This window comes from Aquarana catesbeiana, linkage group LG03 (genome assembly GCF_042186555.1).
Source record: "Aquarana catesbeiana isolate 2022-GZ linkage group LG03, ASM4218655v1, whole genome shotgun sequence".
NCBI classification, from domain to species: domain Eukaryota; kingdom Metazoa; phylum Chordata; class Amphibia; order Anura; family Ranidae; genus Aquarana; species Aquarana catesbeiana.
Window position 1 is genome coordinate 726,727,080 of NC_133326.1, and position 18,981 is coordinate 726,746,060.

The 18,981-nt window shown below is 44.4% G+C and overlaps 1 protein-coding gene across 2 annotated transcripts in view; it reads left to right on the plus strand.

Moving 5' to 3' along the window:
- The window catches only part of LOC141133756 (nuclear factor 7, ovary-like), a 64,276-nt gene that overhangs the window by 30,410 nt on the left and 14,885 nt on the right, over positions 1-18,981 (plus strand). For both annotated transcript variants that reach the window (XM_073623295.1, XM_073623297.1), the window contains exon 2: positions 12,160-12,271. The gene's annotated coding sequence lies outside the window, so the exon portion shown is untranslated. The remainder of the gene's footprint in view (positions 1-12,159; positions 12,272-18,981) is intronic.

Here is an 18,981-nt window from a genome sequence, read left to right on the forward strand (position 1 = left end):
ATGAAATACCCTGAACAGGGTTTCCTGACATGCATTCATGTAGCAAAACAGACAAGCGTCTGTTTTCCTTCCTCCTGTTTGCCTGTGTTGAAAGACTTTACAATAAAATTTTGGTTGCGGGAGGTTCATCAAACCCTACTGAAATCAACAGGAGCAGAATCTTTAAAATCAAGTGATTTTAAAGCACCGCCAGGCCAGTCTGAGGGGGGGGGGTCACTGATGTAAGGGGGGGAGTGAATACACTAATGTAAGGGGGCACTGATATAAAGGGTTCCCCTTATATTAGTAACCCCCCCTTACCTTGTGTATTCTTTCTGCGGAAGGTGGTCTCTGGTCAACAGACCCCCCCCCCCACATTCCCAGAGTCCCTGGGGTCCCCCTTGATGATTGACCACTTTTACCTGGAATTTGCTTATATAGATCTATATATATAGATCTATATATAGATCTATATATATAGATCTATTTATAGATCTATATATAGATCTATATATATAGATCTATATATAGATCTATATATAGATCTATATAAGCAAATTCCAGGTAAAAGTGATCAATCATCAAGGGGGACCCCAGGGACTCTGGGAATGTATATAATAGATATAATAGATATATATATATAGATATATATATATATATATCTATATATATATATATAAAGCTCTATGTGCTTTCATATCTGTCTTCTCTATATGTAATACACTCTTCAAATGGGCTTGGTTTAAATGTATGGTTTTCCCTTTTATGGACAAGAAAATAATGATGTTATGATGTTGGGCTGGTATAATAATGCCATGGGGCTGGTATGACATTTTTTCCAGGGCTGGTTTTTATTCCCAGTCCTGCCCTGGTCTGTGGACCTCTTTTTTTTATTTCAAAGTATTTTATTGGTGAGTATGAAGTCAATACAGTAATCATTCATTATGTATTAAACATTGTAAATGATACAGTCATAAGGTAAACAGTAACAGAATATCCCAGCTAGTATTGGTAACCACTTCCATGCTGGGTGAGTTGTGAAAGGGATATATACCCAACTTATTTCTATAATCTGGTTTTAATTGACTGCTAACCGACTTTCTATAGAGGTTGTATTCTGTTTTCATTAAGAGAGTCGATATACGAGTTTTGAACAGAAAGAAACTTGTAAAACTTCTGTCGGAGGTGAGATATAGTTCTTATTAGGTCTCACAGTGGGTCCGGTTAGTGAGCTTTTCGAGTATCGTGTTTGTTTAGAGTTCGTTATGCCGATTGGGTATTTGATATGGAGGTGAAGTGGAGAAGTCATTTGCCTACGTGGGTGTCTGTATGTAGGCCGTGGGGAATGGGGGAGGCGAGGGGGGGTGGCAATTAGAGTTAGGGGAGTATGGAGGGAGAGGAAGGGAAAGAGGAGGAGAGGGGAAAAGAAATGAAAAAAAAAGAAGGAAGAAAAAAAAAAAAGGGGGGGGGATGGGATTGGGGGGTCTCTGACTTCCCTTGATATATGTTATCTAGTTGTAATGTTTCAAAGGGATATCGGGTTGATCTTGGGGAAAAACCCTGATGTAGTAAGGAAGAATCGATGGTGGAGAGTTTGGATTTTATGACCTATGGGTCATCAGATTTAGATCTACTTTAGGTGGGTGGGTTTAGCGTGTCTTTGTATTCAGGTGTGGATTGGTAATGTATCCAGCAGGCCCACTTGTGACTAAATTTTGTCGGCGTGTCTCGTGAAATATGTATGAGCTGTTCCATTTCTGCTACTCTGTTTATTCTGGCGAACCATTCTTGGAGGGTGGGTATTTGTTTTGAATTCCAATGTATAGGGATACATTGTTTTGCTGCATTGATCATGTGCATCATAAGCGATTTGTGATACGTAGTGTGCGACAAAGATGAGAGGTGTAGAAGAAATTGAGCAGGTGTGAAGTCTAGTTTGTAGGTGGTAACTTGCATGATTATGTAATGGACCTCAGCCCAAAAGGTTTGCAATGGTGTGCAAGACCACCAGATATGAAGAAGGGTACCCTTTTCTTGGTGACATCTCCAGCACGTTTCGGGGATGACAGCTTTAAATTTATGTAACAGCTCTGGGGTATGATACCATCTAGCCTGGATTTTGAACCCATTTTCTTGGGTGGTGACATTAATTGAGTCCTTATGTATGTTCAGAAATATTTGTTCCCATCTGTCTTCCGTGATTTGGATGGATAAATCTTCCTCCCACTTTCTGCATGACCGGCTTTCATTTGCTTTGAGATCAGTGAAGAGGAGGTTGTGTATGTAAGAGATAAGATGCGATTGTGGTGTTATCTTGGTACATAGTGATTCAAAAGGATTGAGCGGTCTGGAACAGTGACCGCTTTTGTCTAGGATTTTGAGGTAATGGGCTATCAGCATGTATGTCCATGGAGGGATAGGCGATTTCTCTGAACGGGCGGCAATTTGAGCTGCCGTGAGTAAGTTACCTTGGTGATAAAATTGGTGGGCTCTGATTTGTTCCTGCCACCAATTGGCCGACAGATATTGGTGATGCATTTCTGGAGGGAAGTCGGGGTTCAGCTTTATTGGAGTCAGTGGGCTGGGGATAGAGGATATGGATGTTTTTTTACATGCTTGGTGAAAGTATTGTATGGTGGGTCCTATCGTTGGGTGTGAGCGAATGTCCGGGGAGAGATGGTTTGGGGAGATCCAAGGGAGCTCAAGTTTAGTTTTGTGAAGGAAGCCTCTAACGAGACCCAGTCTTTCTGTTGAGTATGGACATTCCAATCCACTATCCTGGCCAGGTGAGTGGCTGTGTGGTAGTGAAGAATGTTTGGGAGGCCTATGCCTCCTAGGTTTTTCGGATGGGTAAGTTGGTTGTGACCGATCCTATGTCTGTGTTTCCCCCATAGGAAGCTGGAACATATCTGTCTGTAAGTTTTAAAGAAGGAAGGAGGGATCTGTATCGGGAGCGTCTGTAAGAAATATAGAATCCTTGGTAGAGCGTTCATTTTTAATATGGCCGCTCTACCAAACCATGAGAAGATCGGTTTGTTCCAGGTTTTGAGATCTGAAGTTAGTTTATTTAGAAGGGGGAGGAAATTTTTGGCATATAAATCAGAGATTTTGGAAGGGATTTGAGTTCCCAGATATGTGATCGAGTCATGTTTCCAAAGGAAGGGGAAATTTTCCTTGCATTGATCTACTTGACATTGGGGTAGTGATATATTTAGGGCGAAAGATTTGGTGAAGTTGATCTTTAAGTTGGATAAGGTCTGGAAGAGCTTGAATTCGGATAATAGTATTGGCAGAGTGGTCAGTGGTTGTGTGAGGAACAGTAATATATCATTTGCGTAGGCAGCATATTTGTACTCCTTCTTCGGAGACCTTATTCCCTTTATGTCTGGGTTAATTGTGAGTTTGCGGAGGAAGGGTTCGAGGGTGAGTACAAAGAGAATAGGTGACAGGGGGCATCCCTGTCTGGTTCCATTGCGGATAGGGAAGGCGTTTACAGAGTGCCACTGACCCTTACTTTAGCCGAGGGGTTGCCGTATAATGATAGGATCAGCCCAATCAACTTCAGTCCCAGGCCTATGGCTCGTAAAACCGCCGACATGTATTCCCAGGACACTCTGTCAAACGCCTTCTCCGCGTCTAGTGACAAGAAAAAGCCCTTTTGTTTTGTTTGGGACATCATGTGGTGTAGATTAATTGCTTTGATGGTGTTGTCCCTGGCTTCACGTCCAGGGACGAAACCAACTTGATCTTGGGAGATTATGGAAGGCAATATGGCTAGCAATCTGTTGGCTAATATCTTGGAAAATATTTTTATGTCCACATTTAATAGTGAAATTGGTCTGTAATTTCCTGTTTGGGAGGGGTCTTTTCCTTCTTTGGGGATGACCACAATGTGGGCCTCCAACATTCCCTTTGTAAGAGGGTTTGTAGGGGAGAGTGAATTAAAGGTCTTAAGAAAGGGGGTTTGGAGAGTACTTAAGAATGTCTTGTAGTATACCGCTGGGAGACCGTCAGGTCCCGGGCTCTTTCCAGGTTTAAGCTGTTTAACTGCCTGTTCCCATTCCACGGGAGAAATCGGTAAGTCAAGGGATGCTATTGTTTCTTGGGGTATTTTCCCTGGGGCATATTGCTCTAGGAACACGTCAATGTTCATAGTCCTTTGGGGTGCTGGGGTCGAGTCATGTGCAGAGGTACGCAAGTCGTAAAGGGAAGCATAATATGTTTCAAATTCCTTAGCTATGTCTTCATTGTGCGTGAGGGGATGTCCCTTAGCAGAATGTAACTGATGGATTGTGTTATTGTTTTGTTTCTTACGGAGGGCCCGTGCGAGTAGGTGGCCACTCTTGTTCCCAAATTCGTAGAAGAGTTTGTGAGACAAGATGAATCTTTTTTTGAGATTGAGATGTAACTCCTCCTTAATAAGTGTGCATATCTCCGTTAGTTCGGAGTGTGTTTGTTGAGCTAGAGTATGTTTATGTAGGGTCTCAAGTTTTTTCAGTTTAGCAAATAAGTTGGATAGTGTAGCTTTCTTCGCCCTTTTGATAGATGCAGCTAGTGATATCAGTTTGCCTCGTATGACACATTTGTGAGCTTCCCATTGTGTCTGGGGAGACGTGTCTGGGGTGTCATTGTCGATGAAATAGTCCTTTAAGCAGGAACGGATCTCCTGTACATGTATTGCGTCTGTTAGGAGGGTAGGGTCTAATTTCCAAATGTACGTTCTGTGGTGCATGTCAGGAAAGGTAAGAGTCATGGAGATGGGATGGTGGTCCGACATTATCATGGGGTCTATAGTTGCCGCAGTCAGAGTCGAGAGGTCTTGTTGTGAAAGAAATAGATAATCAATGCGAGAATATTTGTTGTGGGGAGCGGAAAAAAAGGTAAAGTCTTTGTCTTTTGGGTGGAGGATGCGCCATGCATCATGGAGAGAAAGTTCTTGGAGGCAACCCTTGATTTGTTTCAGGGCCCTGTATGGTAAATGAGATTTGCCTGTGGAAGTGTCAATTAAAGGATCTAAGGGGACATTGAAATCGCCCACCAAGACTAAGAGGCCTTCCTGGAAGGCTGCTAGTTTCTCTATCACTGTTTTGAAAAAGGGGACTTGGGCAGTGTTGGGGCTATATAAGTTTGCAAGAGTGATCGGTCTATTTTTAAACGTGCCTTTAAGGAAGATGAATCTGCCTTGATCGTCTAGAAGAGTGTCTGTAACTTGCAAGGGTACGTTTTTGGAGAGGAGTATGGAAACTCCTTTAGTTTTTGAGGTTGGGGCTGTGGCATGAAAGTGGTGGGGGAAAGAATGGTTCGTCAGTTTAGGTATATTGTTTCCGTCAAAGTGGGTCTCTTGAAGGAAAACCACATCTGCCTTTGCGCTTCGCACATGGGCTAGCAACTGCGAGCGCTTTTCAGGTATGTTTAATCCTTTCACATTGAAAGAAATTATTTTCAAGGAGAGCTTAGCGGGTGATGTTTGGCGGTGTGCCATTGTCAGCTAGCCTGGGTATAAGCTACCTAGTTTATTGTTTAGCAGCAGGGAAGTCAGAGACGGGGGATGGATATGGAAGATAAAAAATGTAGTGGGGGGGAGGGGAGTAGTGATATGTGGAGGAGGGTGGGTAGTAAGGGTATTATCGGGTGAGGAGTGTGGATGTTGGAAATGAAGATGGCAATCTGGGAGATATACCGGTTGTGGGGATTGACCTGCAGTCCCACTTACAGAGCCTGCGGGGAACCGGTTTGGGTCAGCGGTATCTACCTGAGTCCGCTGGTGGTGGGGGTGGCAAGTGACGGTCAACCAAGGGAGTGAGTCCCGTGTCCCATTGAGATCATCGGGGCTAAGTGTAAATTTTCCTGTGTATCATGTCAGGGTTTCTAGAGAGATATGAAGTTGTCTCTTGAATGTTCCCGACAAAAAGTGTATGATTTCTTACTATGGTGAGGGAGTGTGTTATAGGTTTGGGGAGAATGGAGGAGGATGATGGGTGTGTAAAGTCCGTGAGGTGCCAGAGATCTTATTGTCATTGGGGGTCTATTTGTTATTATTGCAGGGGGAGAGTTCTTACTGACGTATGGGTCATGTGTAGGTGTCATGTGGTTGAGGAGTGTTGAATAGGTCAAGGTACATCCTAAACTAGAGATTACCACTATACCTTTGAGTGGTAAAGATCTCGGATGTTTTATTCATTCTTGATATTGAAAATATTGAAACTATTGAAACTATTAACTGAGGGTAAACTGTCTGGTCTACCTGACACAGGGTGGAATAGAAGGTATAGGCTATGAGATAGCTTGCAGGTACGACCCTACCAGAGAGGTAATGAAATAACAGTATTAACTGCAATGCGTGCATACCTGTGAGAGAAGAAGAGAAACTTATACAGAGCATCTCCAGGACCGAGGGGGACGTGCTCAACTGCGATCTAATGAGACGTACCCTGTGTTTGATCCCCTGGAAACGGGAATAAGGGTGTGCTTTAAGTGTGAATCAGGAGGATAGTTTTACTCCTCTGGGCCTTATGTGTATAATGGTTGGTTGTAGTGTTTTGTCCTTCTTACCTGAGCACGTCCCTCTCGGCTCCCAGTTAGCTCTCCTCAGCTCTTGGTTCAAGCGATTTGATATGATAGAGATATCTATAAGAGGAGAAAGAGGAAGGGTGAATGCTTGTACAATAAATATACTATGAGGACATTTGAGTGCGTTACTTGAGAGAGACACAACGGAAGGCAAAGTAAGTGTGATAAGGGGAGAGTTGCAGTAGGGTTGACGTGATATAGTATGAGTTGGAAGAAGGTGGTATGGTAGGAAAAGGGGAGATAAGGAAGAGGCAAGAGAAAGAGTGAGGAAGGAGGGAGAGGAAGGAGGGAGTTGTAGGTGGGTATTGAGATACTGCAGATGTCTTCAGAGGGGGATCCAAAGAAAGTTTCTTGATCGTGTTGTCGTAAATTGGGATCCAGAGTCGGTATGACATCTGTTGGATATTAATACGTCTCTCTTCCTGTTGATTCAGTGAGAGGGTAAGTTCCAAGCTGTAACTCCTTTAGTCGGGCAAGGTGATTAGTGGAGGATCAGAGTCGGTTTCATGAGTAAAGGGCGGGAGAAAAGGTGGGTAGAACAACAGCTGGGGAGTGTGTCCTCTCTCTGCGTGGGGTGATTGCAATGACAATGTTCCCTTCTGGCTGAGTTGTGGAGATAAAGATAAGGCACTATGTGGATATGTCTTCTGGAACTTAAATAGAGATGTCATCAGGAATTCCAAGGTGCTGTCGCAGTGTCTGGTAACAGGTCCGTTGGTCTCTCACAGGCTCTGAGGGTGTACAGCCGAGGGGAGCGTAGGACTCGATGTCATCCTTCCTGTGTCAGGTAGCTTCGATAAACCAGAAAGTGAGAACGAAACAACAAAAAAAAAAAAAAAAAAAAAAAAGGAAAAGAAGAAAAACCCATTAAAGCAGGCATGGGTGCTCCGTTTAGGTGATGCGGGCCCTGCGGTGTGCAGGGGAGGCCATGGGGCTGCCATTCCGTGGCACTCCTGGATCTCTCAGCGGAGAGTGATGGGGCGCTGGGTGAGGGCGGCGACGGCCAAGGTTAAAGTTGCCGGCTTCTGCGATGCCATCCATTGATGTGGCTCTTTGCATTTGTGGTAGGCGGAAATCGCTATACCAATCAGGTAGTGCAACTACTGGCAAGTCCAGGGTGGAACAGAAGTGTTCTAGGTCCTCTGGAACCCTGAGAAGCGCTGTGCGACCCATGTGTGTTGCTGAGAGGCCAAAAGGAAACTTCCAACGATACACAATCGATCTGGCTCTTAGTATGTCTAGTAACGGTCTCAGTTCGCGCCTTCTTTGCAAAGTGATATTTGAAAGATCTTGGTATATCTTGATGCTTGAGCCTTGGAAAGAAAGTTGATTGCGACTTCTGGATGCTCACAAAATTTCTTCCTTAAGGGGGAAATCATTGAGGCAACAAACCGTATCTCTAGGGGGATCTGTATCTCTTCCCCTCGGGCGTAGTGCTCTGTGGATACGTTCAAAAGCCACTGGAGTGTCCTGGGGCCTCTCGAGTAGCTCATTAAATATGGATGTCACTGTTTGAGGCAGTTGATTGGGATCGATTGATTCAGGGATCCCTCTTAGGCGGAGGTTGCGGCGTCTCCCGCGGTTATCGAGATCTTCCATGTGTCGGTTAATGTCTCTCAGGTGAACTGCATGAGATTCAGTTATTTGCTGTACATGGCATAAAGCTGCATCCTGGCGTGTCTGTGTCATCTCTACCTCCTCCATTCTAATTGACATGGCCTAGAGGTCAGACCGCATGTCCGAAATGGCCACCATAAGAGTGTTTTTTATATCCGCAGCCACGCTGTGTAAGTCATCCAGGCTGACAGCCGGCGGTTGTCTCTGTTCTGTCCCCATATCTGACGGGCTCTGGGCTCCGGAGCGGTGGGGGCTGTCACTCGGGGAAAACGCCGTGCTTGCGGAGGCTGACTGTGAGGCCTCCATCCTTCCCCTAGGCCGGGATCGGAAGATCTCGGGAATGTGTCTGTCACCCTGGGTTTCTTGGCTCCGTGGAGATTGGGACCGGGTAGCCGAGGCGCTGCGGGATGTTCTCACCATAGTAGGGGAGACTAGAGAGCTGGAAAGCTGAAGATGCCGGACCTCATGGACGGGAGCTACAGATCTACACGTCCATCTTGGAGTGGCACCAGACCACGCCCCCCTGTGGACCTCTTTAGCATCTGTCCCGCCTGGTAGTTGGCTGTCATCCCTGGTGACACCGCACATCCACTGAACAACAGAAGGTAGTTAAATCAATAGAAACTACCATGGAAAGGTATTGTCTTCATGTCACCTGGAAGTCTCGAGTTCCCACCACCTGCTGGTCATTATTAAGTCTGCAGCTGAAATCTGTACAGTGCACACTTGCACTAATCAAGAAAGCATTTAAAGCAAAGGTCCACCCAAAAGGGGAAGCTCCACTTATTTGCACCCTCCCCCCCTACACTGTCACATTTAGCATGTTTTGGTGGGGAGGGGGGGAGCAGGGACCTGGTTTTGATAGGTACCCGCTCCCACTTCTGGCTTAGATTTCTGTGGTGATCTGAAATGGAAGTTCAGTGCCCTTCCTTTCCCCGCAGTCCTCTGGGACACATCACAGGTCACAGAAGACTATGGGACCATTAACAAGGCGTAGCGCAGCTTGCACATGCTGAATAGAAATCAGGTTTCACTTTCTGTTTCCCTTACTGCAGATGCACTATATTACCAAAAGTGTTGAGACTCCTGCCTTTACACATGCTAGAACTTTAATGGCATCTCAGTCTTAGCCCGTAGGGTTTAATATTGAGTTGGCCCACCCTTTGCAGCTAAAACAGCTTCAACTCTTCAGGGAAAGCTGTCCACAAGGTTTAGGAGTGTGTCTATGGGAATGTTTGAACATTCTTTCAGAAGAGCATTTGTGAGGTCAGGCATTGATGTTGGAAGAGAAGGCCTGGCTCGCAGTCTGCACTCTAAATCACCCCAAAGGTGTTCTATCGGGTTGAGATCAGGACTCTGTGAAGGTCAGCCAAGTTCCTCCACCCCAAACTCGCTCATTCATGTCTTTAGGGACCTTGCTTTGTGCACTGGTGCGCAGTCATGTTGGAACTCAACGGGTCAAAAACAGAACTTCTGCTCCTACACGCTAACCAAAATCCTAAAACCAAGACTCCATGGACACCTGCCACCATCTTTGGACAGACCATCTCTCCGAGCACCAAAGCCAAGAGTCTCGAAGTTATCTTTGACTCAGAAATGACAATGGATGCACAAATAGGATCAGTAGTTAGCGGATCTCACCATCTCCTCCGCCTGCCTTCATCCCAGCAGAGGACAAAGCAGCAGTAGTTGGAACAATCATCAATTCCCAACTTGACTATTCAAACTCGCTCTACACAGGATTACCCCAATATCAGCTTGCGCGCCTACAGGCCATCCAAAACGTGGCGGCAAGACTGCTAACAGGAAAAAAAAACCCTGGGAGTCCATTTCCCCATCCCTGAGGAGCCTACATTGGCTAACCGTAAAGAATCGGATCACATTCAAGACCCTCTGCCTCACCCACAAATGCATACAAGGTAACGCCCCTCAATACCTCAGAGAGAAAATAAAACACTACACACCCAATCGCAATCTGCGATCATCTAACCAAAACCTCCTCCTCATTCCCAAATACCGCTACAAAGCAAGGGGAGAACGAAGATTGGCAGCCCAGGGGCCTCGGCTATGGAACACTCTTCCGACTCACATCCGCATGGAAGAAAACCATCTGGCCTTCAGGAAAAAACTCAAGACCTGCCTATTCTAAGAATCTGCTCAGACACAAAACACATTTAGCGCCTTGGGGCGATTCAGTTCGCATTTGCAGCGCTTTACAAATCATTCATTCATTCATCCAACAGGAAGGGGCCATCCCCAAACTGTTCTCACAAAGTTGGGAGCATGAAATTATCCAAAATGTCTTGATATGCTGACGCCTTAAGAGTTCCCTTCACTGGAACTAGGGGGTCAAGCCCAACCCCTGAAAAACAACCCCCACACCATAATCCCCCCTCCACCAAATGATATGGACCAGTGCACAAAGCAAGGTCCATAAAGACATGGATGAGCTAGTTTGGGGTGGAGAAACTTGACTGGCTTGCACCTCAACCCGATAAGGATGAATTAGAGTGGCGACTGTGAGCCAGGCCTTCTCGTCCAACATCAGTGCCTGACCTCACAAATGGGCTTCTGGAAGAATGGTCAAACCTTCCCATAGACACACTCCTAAACCTTATGGATGGCCTTCCCAGAAGAGTTGAAGCTGTTATAGCTGCAAAGGGTGGGCCAACTCAATATTTAACCCTACAGACTAAGACTGGGATGCCATTAAAGTTCATGTGCGTATAAAGACAGGTGTCCCAATACTTTTGGTAATACAGTGTATTTTTTAGGTTAAAGTGGATGTAAACCCAATGTCATCCTTTCTAAACTACTGCCATAGGGGTTATCTATAAGGATATACATGCCTCCTGCATGTATCTTTACCTGTCAAATGTCTCCCCTCTGTCTGTTATGAGACCCGAAAAACAGCAGATTCTGTGGGTGGGTCTGGAGCTCGGTGGGTGGAGTCATGATGTCAGTAGACTCCCCGCCCACCTCTACACTCTACACCTCTACACTTCTGCTATGATCTCTAACATCCAGTGAAAAGACAGGAAAGTAACCACATGACTTCAGCATGCCCAATCATGGTGAGGTGTGGAACAGCCAATCCTTGCAGAGCAGCAGAAAAAAGGAGTGGGAGGGAATTAAAAAATAATGCCTGTGTCTTAGGCTAATGCACGAGATATGTAAATCACCTGTCACTCACAGCAAGGGGGAGGATTTTTACAAAGTTTTTCTCAGTTTGTCAAGATTTATCTCACTGAACAATAAAAGAGGATTGCTCAGAAATGGATTAACTCTGTGTGGCAAGACTGGGCTCAAATGATAGGAACTCTTATACTCTACAGTATGATAAAAAAAAAAAAAAATTCTGGTTTACATCCACTTTAAATCCTGACAAGGAAGTTTCTAGAGAACCTTTAGGGTAGATAAAGAACTTTTCTATGAATGCAACAAAGAAAACATCTCTGAGCTGGACAAACCGGTCATAAACATTTTCGGAATGTAGATTCAATGTGTTGTGTGATGAGCGCTCTTGTAGTCCGCAGACATGTCCTCCAGCTTTCAAACAGAGTCTGTACAGAGGTACGGGAGGAAAGCCGGGGGACACTTCTGCAGGAGCCCACATTTTATCCATGATGTACTGATTGATGGTGTAATGCTGAAGGAAAAAAAAAAATAAATGCACATTTATTTCAGCAAACATGCAGGATGTGCATTTATTATTTTTTTCTGCAAAGGTGAACTTACCCTTGAAATATGACTGAAACGCCCATTGTGAACTAGTACAGTTGATATTTAAAGTTGTCATTAAAAAATGTGCTCCGACCCGAGGATAAATGTCTCCAAGATTTGTTATTAAAAATAGTAGCAGAGGATTGACAACTCTACATGCATCATTGTGAAAAGGGCGGGGTCATGATACAGCCTAAAGAGAACGTATTATGTAGAGAATGTAGTTTCCTTTTGGTTATTATCAGAAACATTCTTTTATCGTTCACCCAGGAGAAGGTTCATTTCCCCCGAGCTCTCCGGGGAGAACAGCGACTGCTGCCGTACCAGTGATCTGTGACACCGGCCAACCCGGACTCCATTACCCCCCAACATTACCATCCAGGTAAGTCTGCTGATAGGTGATCATAGCTCCCAACTGGCCCTGATTTCGAGGGACCGTCCCTGATTTGGAGCAATGTCCCTCTGTCCCTCATTCCTCCTCCATTGTCCCTCATTTTGGTCTGATCTATAGAGTTGTATATAAAATGCACTTTTTATCTATCAAAAAGTTTTTTACAGTGCTAAACCTTTCATCTGATTTCTAAATTGCTGCATTTGTAAGTTCCCAAAAGCCAATGTAAAGGAATAGTAGTGGTAAAAAAAGCACTTGTGGGTTTAACCAATCTTGTTTTTTTGTACAATTCTCCTTTAAGAGGTCGTGGTAAGGGGTGTGTCCTATGCCGGCATACTTTTGCCGGTAGGTGTCCCTCATTCCCATCTCAAAAATTTGGGGAGTGTGTGTGTGATTATTATCCTGCTCTATATCAGAGCTGAGCTGTGTGTATAGAATTATCTGAAGACGTCTCCCACTCCGGACTATTACTTGTGGTTGTAGTAGTGTTGTGTTTGTGATGTGGATCAGATAGACTTTAATGATTTTATAACCTTTGCTGTTTCCATTACTGACAGCTTCCTATTATTCTTCTCTGTTGTGTGTGATTGTAAAATGTGCTCTGTTTGGGGTGTCTGGATTTCAACGAAGGACAACTAAACCTTAAAGTGCTAGTAAACCACCAGACTTTTATTTTTTTTTGTACCCTACATCACATTCTAGCACATTATGTTAAACTTACCTTAAAACGAAGCCCTTCCCCGAGATGTAAGAGCTTGCAGGCGCTTCCATCTTCACCTGTATTCCTTCTGGGTTTGCAGACTCTGACTGTGTGACTGGCCGGAGCTGCGATGATGTCACAGTTCACGGCACAGGGCTCTGAAAGAGCAGGCCTGGGTGGCCATTCCTTCAGAGCGCATGCACTGGTGATGTCCCTGGCTCCATGTACAGTAATACAAAAACACAGGCAGCACTCTATGGGGAAAAAAGTCAAAATATATGTGTCCATATGTGTATTCACATATAAATATATGTACACCTTGGATTCAATTTTAAAAAAGCACTTTATTGCACTCGCCGTTCCACGGGCAAGAAGTCATGCAGGGGAAGGACGCTCAGGCTCCAATGAGGTAAGGTGACGGAGAACTCCGCCTGTGGTACCTCGGCCGGTGAGTGTGGAGATGGGGGAGCAGAGGGAAATCCAGAGCTGGCCTCTATGGTCCCCGAACTGGGCTGCTGACTGAGATGATGTCCGTCAGTGCAGTGCAGTGGAGCTGGGATGAAGGAGACGGACGTGGCTGTGCATGTGCAGAGACGTATGTGTGACGTCAGCGCTCTTCCGGGTGCAGAGACCGAATCAACAGAGATGGACCGCAAGCTGAGGGGTTGCCGTAGCTGACATGTTTCGCGTGCCTGCGCTTTGTCGTCAGGCATCCCCGTCTCCTCCGTCCCGGCTCCACTGCACTGCACTGACGGACATCATCTCAGTCCCCAGCTTGGGGACCGTAGAGGCCAGCTCTGGACACCGCTGTAGCCGGCAGGAGTTTCCTCTGCACCCCTATCTCCACACTCACCGGCCCCGGTACCACAGACGGAGTTCTCCGTCACCTTACAGCCTGAGCGTCCTTCCCTGCATCACTTCTTGCCCATGGAACGGCAAGCCTTCCGAGTGCAGTTAACCCTTCCTCTTCAGGAACATATTGGTGGTTAGGGATGGGCCGAAAACCTCCCCGGTTCGGTTCGCATCCAGAACATGCGAACAGGCAAAAAATTTGTTCAAACACGTGAACACCGTTAAAGTCTATGAGGACTAGAACATGAAAAATCGAAAGTGCTAATTTTAAAGGCTTATATGCAAGTTTTTGTCATAAAAAGTGTTTGGGGACCCGGGTCCTGCCCCAGGGGACATGGATCAATGCAGGAAAAGTTTTAAAAAGGGACGTTTTTTCAGGAGCAGTGCTTTTAATAATGCTTAAAGTGAAACAATAAAAGTGAAATATTCCTTTAAATTTCTTACCTGGGGGGTGTCTATAGTATGCCTGTAAAGTAGCGCATGTTTCCCGTGTTTAGAACAGTCCAAGAGCAAAATTACATTTCGAAAGTAAATAAGTAATTTAAAAATACTCGTGGCTATTAATGAATTGACGGGTCCCGCAATACGAAAAAAAATGGCATGGATTCCTCCCAGTCCATTACCAGGCCCTTTGGGTCTGGTATGAATATTAAGGGGAACCCCGAACCAAAATTTTAAAAAAGATTTGCGTGGGGGTCCCCCCAAATTCCATTACCAGGCCCTTCAGGTCTGGTATGGATATTAAGGGGAACCCTGCGCCAAATTAAAAAAAAAAAAATAGCATAGGGGTCCCCCTCAAAATCTATACCAGACCCTGCAGGTCTGGCATGGATTTTAAGGGGAACCCCACACCAAAATTTTTTAAAAAATGGCGTGGGGTTCCCCCCAAAAATCCATACAAGACCCTTATCTGAGCACGCAACCTAGGAGGCCGCAGAAAAAGGGGGGGGACGAGAGAGCGCCCCTCCCTCCTGAACCGTACCAGGCCACATGCCCTCAACATTGGGAGGGTGCTTTGGGGTGCCCCCAAATCACCTTGTCCCCATGTTGATGGGGAGAAGGGCCTCATTCCCACAACCCTTGCCTGGTGCTTGTGGGGGTCTGCGGGCGGGGGGCTTATCGGAATCTGGAAGCCCCCTTTAACAAAGGGGACTGCCAGATGCTGGCCCCCCTGTGTAAAATGGTAGTGGCATACATTATACTCCTATAATTTCACCAAAAAAAGTGACAAAAAAGTAAAAAAAAAAACACACACACACAGCTTTACACAAGTCCTTTAATAAAAAAAAAAATTCCAGCAATGTAATCCTTCTACAAACGATCCACGAACGATACAGCCACCTACATAGGAGGCGCCTGGCAGAATGACACGCGACTTGGATGACAGTTCTTAAATAACCGAGGGCGGGGCCACCTGTGACGTGGACGGGTGACCCCGCCCCCATCTGATGCAAGGGGAAATTCCAGGGTTACCAGTGACATGTACAGGTGACCCCGCCCCCTCTGATGCAACGGGGGTTTCTCGTGACGCATCAGAGGGGGCAGGGTCACTCGTACATGTCACTGGGTAACCCTGGCATTTCCACTTGCGTCAGAGGGGGCGGGGTCACCCGTCCATGTCACAGGTGGCCCCCCCTCGGTTATTTAAGAACTGTCATCCAAGTCGCGCGTCAGTCTGCCGGGCGCCACCTATGTAGGTGGCTGTATCATGCATGGATCGTAGAAGGATTACATCGCTGGAATTTTTTTTTTTTATTAAAGGACTTGTGCCAAGCTGTGTGCGTGTTTTTTTTACCTTTTTTGTCACTTTTTTGGGTGAAATGGTAGGAGTACAATGTACCCCATTACCATTTCACACAGGGGGGCCAGGATCTGGGAGTCCTCTTTGTTAAAGGGGGCTTCCAGATTCTGATAAGCCCCCCGCCCGCAAACCCCCACAACCACCGGGCAAGGGTTGTGGGGATGAGGCCCCTCTCCCCATCAACATGGGGACAAGGTGTTTTGGGGGGCACCCCAAAGCACCCTCCCCATGTTGAGGGTATGTGGCCTGGTACGGTTCAGGAGGGGGCGCGGCCTGCCAGGTTGCGTGCTCAGATAAGGGTGTGGTATGGATTTTTGGGGGGTACCCCACACCATTTTTTTTAAATTTTGGCTTGGGGTTCCCCTTAAAACCCATACCAGACCTGAAGGGTCTGGTATGGATTTTGAGGGGGACCCCTACGCCATTTTAAAAAAAAAAATGGCGCAGGGTTCCCCTTAATATCCATACCAGACCTGAAGGGTCTGGTAATTGAATTTGAGGGGACCCCCACAAAAATCTTTTTTTTAATTTTGGTTCGGGGTTCCCCTTAATATTCATACCAGACCCACAGGGCCTGCTAATGGACTGGGTGGAATCCCATGCAACAGCCGAGTAACCAAACATTTGGTTGTTATTTATACACATTGATCTTGTTTGCATTAACAATATTTTTATTCAAAATATGTGAGATGTTCTAATTAATAAAAGTAATATCTTACTTTTAACATTTAAGTATGTACAATACTGTGCAGAAGTTTTGGCCAGCTGAGAAAAAATAATGTCAAGTACAAATGATTTTAAATATTTATATTATACTGGTTTCTTTTTATCAATTTCACACTTGCAAAGTGAACAAACGAAAGAAAAATCTTCATCAAATGTTTAAAATCTCTCTTTAAATCACCTTTGGCTTAACAAAAAACAGCATTATTTCGAAATAGTACACTAATAAGTAGGGATAGGCTTTATGTTCAGGTCGAACATGAGTTCGACTCAAACATTGGCTGCTCGCCCGTTCGCCGAATAGCAAACAATTTGGGGTGTTTGCGGCAAATTCGAAAGCCGCGGGACACCCTTTAAAAGTCTATGGGAGAAATCAAAAGTGCTAATTTTAAAGGCTTATATGCAAGTTATTGTCATAAAAAGTGTTTGGGGACCCGGGTCCTGCCCCAGGGGACATGGATCAATGCAAAAAAAAGTTTTAAAAACGGACGTTTTTTCGGGGACGGGAGTGATTTTAATAATGCTTAAAGTGAAACAATAAAAGTGTAATATTCCTTTAAATTTTGTACCTGGGGGGGTGTCTATAGTATGCCTGTAAAGTGGCGCATGTTTCCCATGTTTAGAACAGTCCGAGTGCAAAATGACATTTCTAAAGGAAAAAAAGTCATTTAAAACTACTCGCGGCTATAATGAACTGTCAAAAATCAAAGGCAATATACAAAAACTTAAAGTCTCTTTCAATATTGCAATAGCGCTCTAACTGTTCCAAAAAGAGCAGGTTTAATATAAACAGTACATGCATGGGATGGTATAGGCAGCGGACAAGATTTGGATGTCACTTTCACTGCGTTCCGTGTAGGGTACTTCCACCATATAATAACACCGCGTGAGGGACAACCTCCCCTATGGTGGACGTTTGAGTTGGAGCGGTGGAGAAGCTTTTTATGAACCAGGGCTTATTATGGCTGTATTTCTGGTGAGTGCATCCCCATAGGGGAAGTTGTCTCTCACTTATTGTATGGTGGAAGTACCCTACACGGAACGCAGTGAAAGTGACATCCAAATCTTCTCCACTGCCTATATCATCCCATGCATGAACTGTATATATTAAACCTGCTCTTTTTGGAACAGTTAGAGCGCTGCTGCAATATTGAAAGAGACTTTAAGTTTTTGTATATTGCCTTTGATTTTTGACGTGATTTATAGTATAATATATATATATATATATATATATATATATATATATATATATATATATATATATATATATAAATATATATATATATATATATATATATATATATATATATATATATATATATATATATATATATATATATATATATATATATATATATATTGTTATAAAATAATTTATTGTTTATATCATTAGATTATCACAGGAATCGTATAGCCTAAGGCGCAGAGCGGTGTTTTATTAGGCGGGCATATTTTATAGAAAAACATCTTCACTTTTAGCTTTTTATAATGAATTGTCGGTCCCGGCAATACACATAAAAGTTCATTGATAAAAATGGCATGGGATTCCCCCACAGAAGAACCCCAAACCAAAATTTAAAAAAAATGCATGGGGGTCCCCCCAAATTCCATACCAGACCCTTCAGGTCTGGTATGGATATTACATGAAGGGTCTGGTATGGATTTTGAGGGGGACCCCCACGCCATTTTTTTTTTTTAATTTTGGGGCGGAGTTCCCCTTAATATCCCCTTAATATCAATATCAGACCTAAAGGGCCTGGTATGGAATTTGGGGGGACCCCCACGCATTCTTTTTTTAAAATTTGGTTTGAGGATCCCCTGTGGGGGAATCCCATGTCGTTTTTATCAATGAACTTTTATGTGTATTGCCGGACCGACAATTCATTATAGCCGCAAGTAGTTTTAAATGACTTTTTCTTCTTTAGAAATGTCATTTGGCTGTCAGACTGTTCTAAACACAGGAAACATGCGCCCCTTTACAGGCATACTATAGACACCCCCCAGGTACGAAATTTAAAGAAATATTACACTTTTTTGGTTTCACTTTAAGCATTATTAAAATCACTGCTCCCGAAAAAACGTCAGTTTTTAAAACTTTTTTTTGCATTGATACATGTCCCCTGGGGCAGGACCCGGGTCCCCAAACACTTTTTATGACAATAACTTGCATATTAGCCTTTAAAATTAGCACTTTTGACTTTTCATGTTCGTGTCCCAAAGACTTTAACGGTGTTTGCGTGTTCAAACAAATTTTTTTCCTGTTAGCATGTTCTGGTGCGAACCGAACAGGGGGCTGTTCGGCCCATCCCTACTACTAACACACACGGGCAACAAAATGTATACAAAGAGTAATTTATTAGTATCAAAATTATTATGTAAAATGTTAAAAAAGTTTACATGAAATACAGTACATGAAATGGTCAAAAGCCACGAAAAAAAAAAAGTGTATACCCACTCAGTGGTGGTATTGAAGATTGGTACAGAAAACCATACATCAACACGTTTCGGAGTCTTTTGAGCTCCTTCTTCAGGGAAGGTTTTAACAATCTTGACACATATAATCTATAAAACGGAGCATATATTAGAGCATTCATTGTTAATCAATGGTGACATAGCAGGATTAGA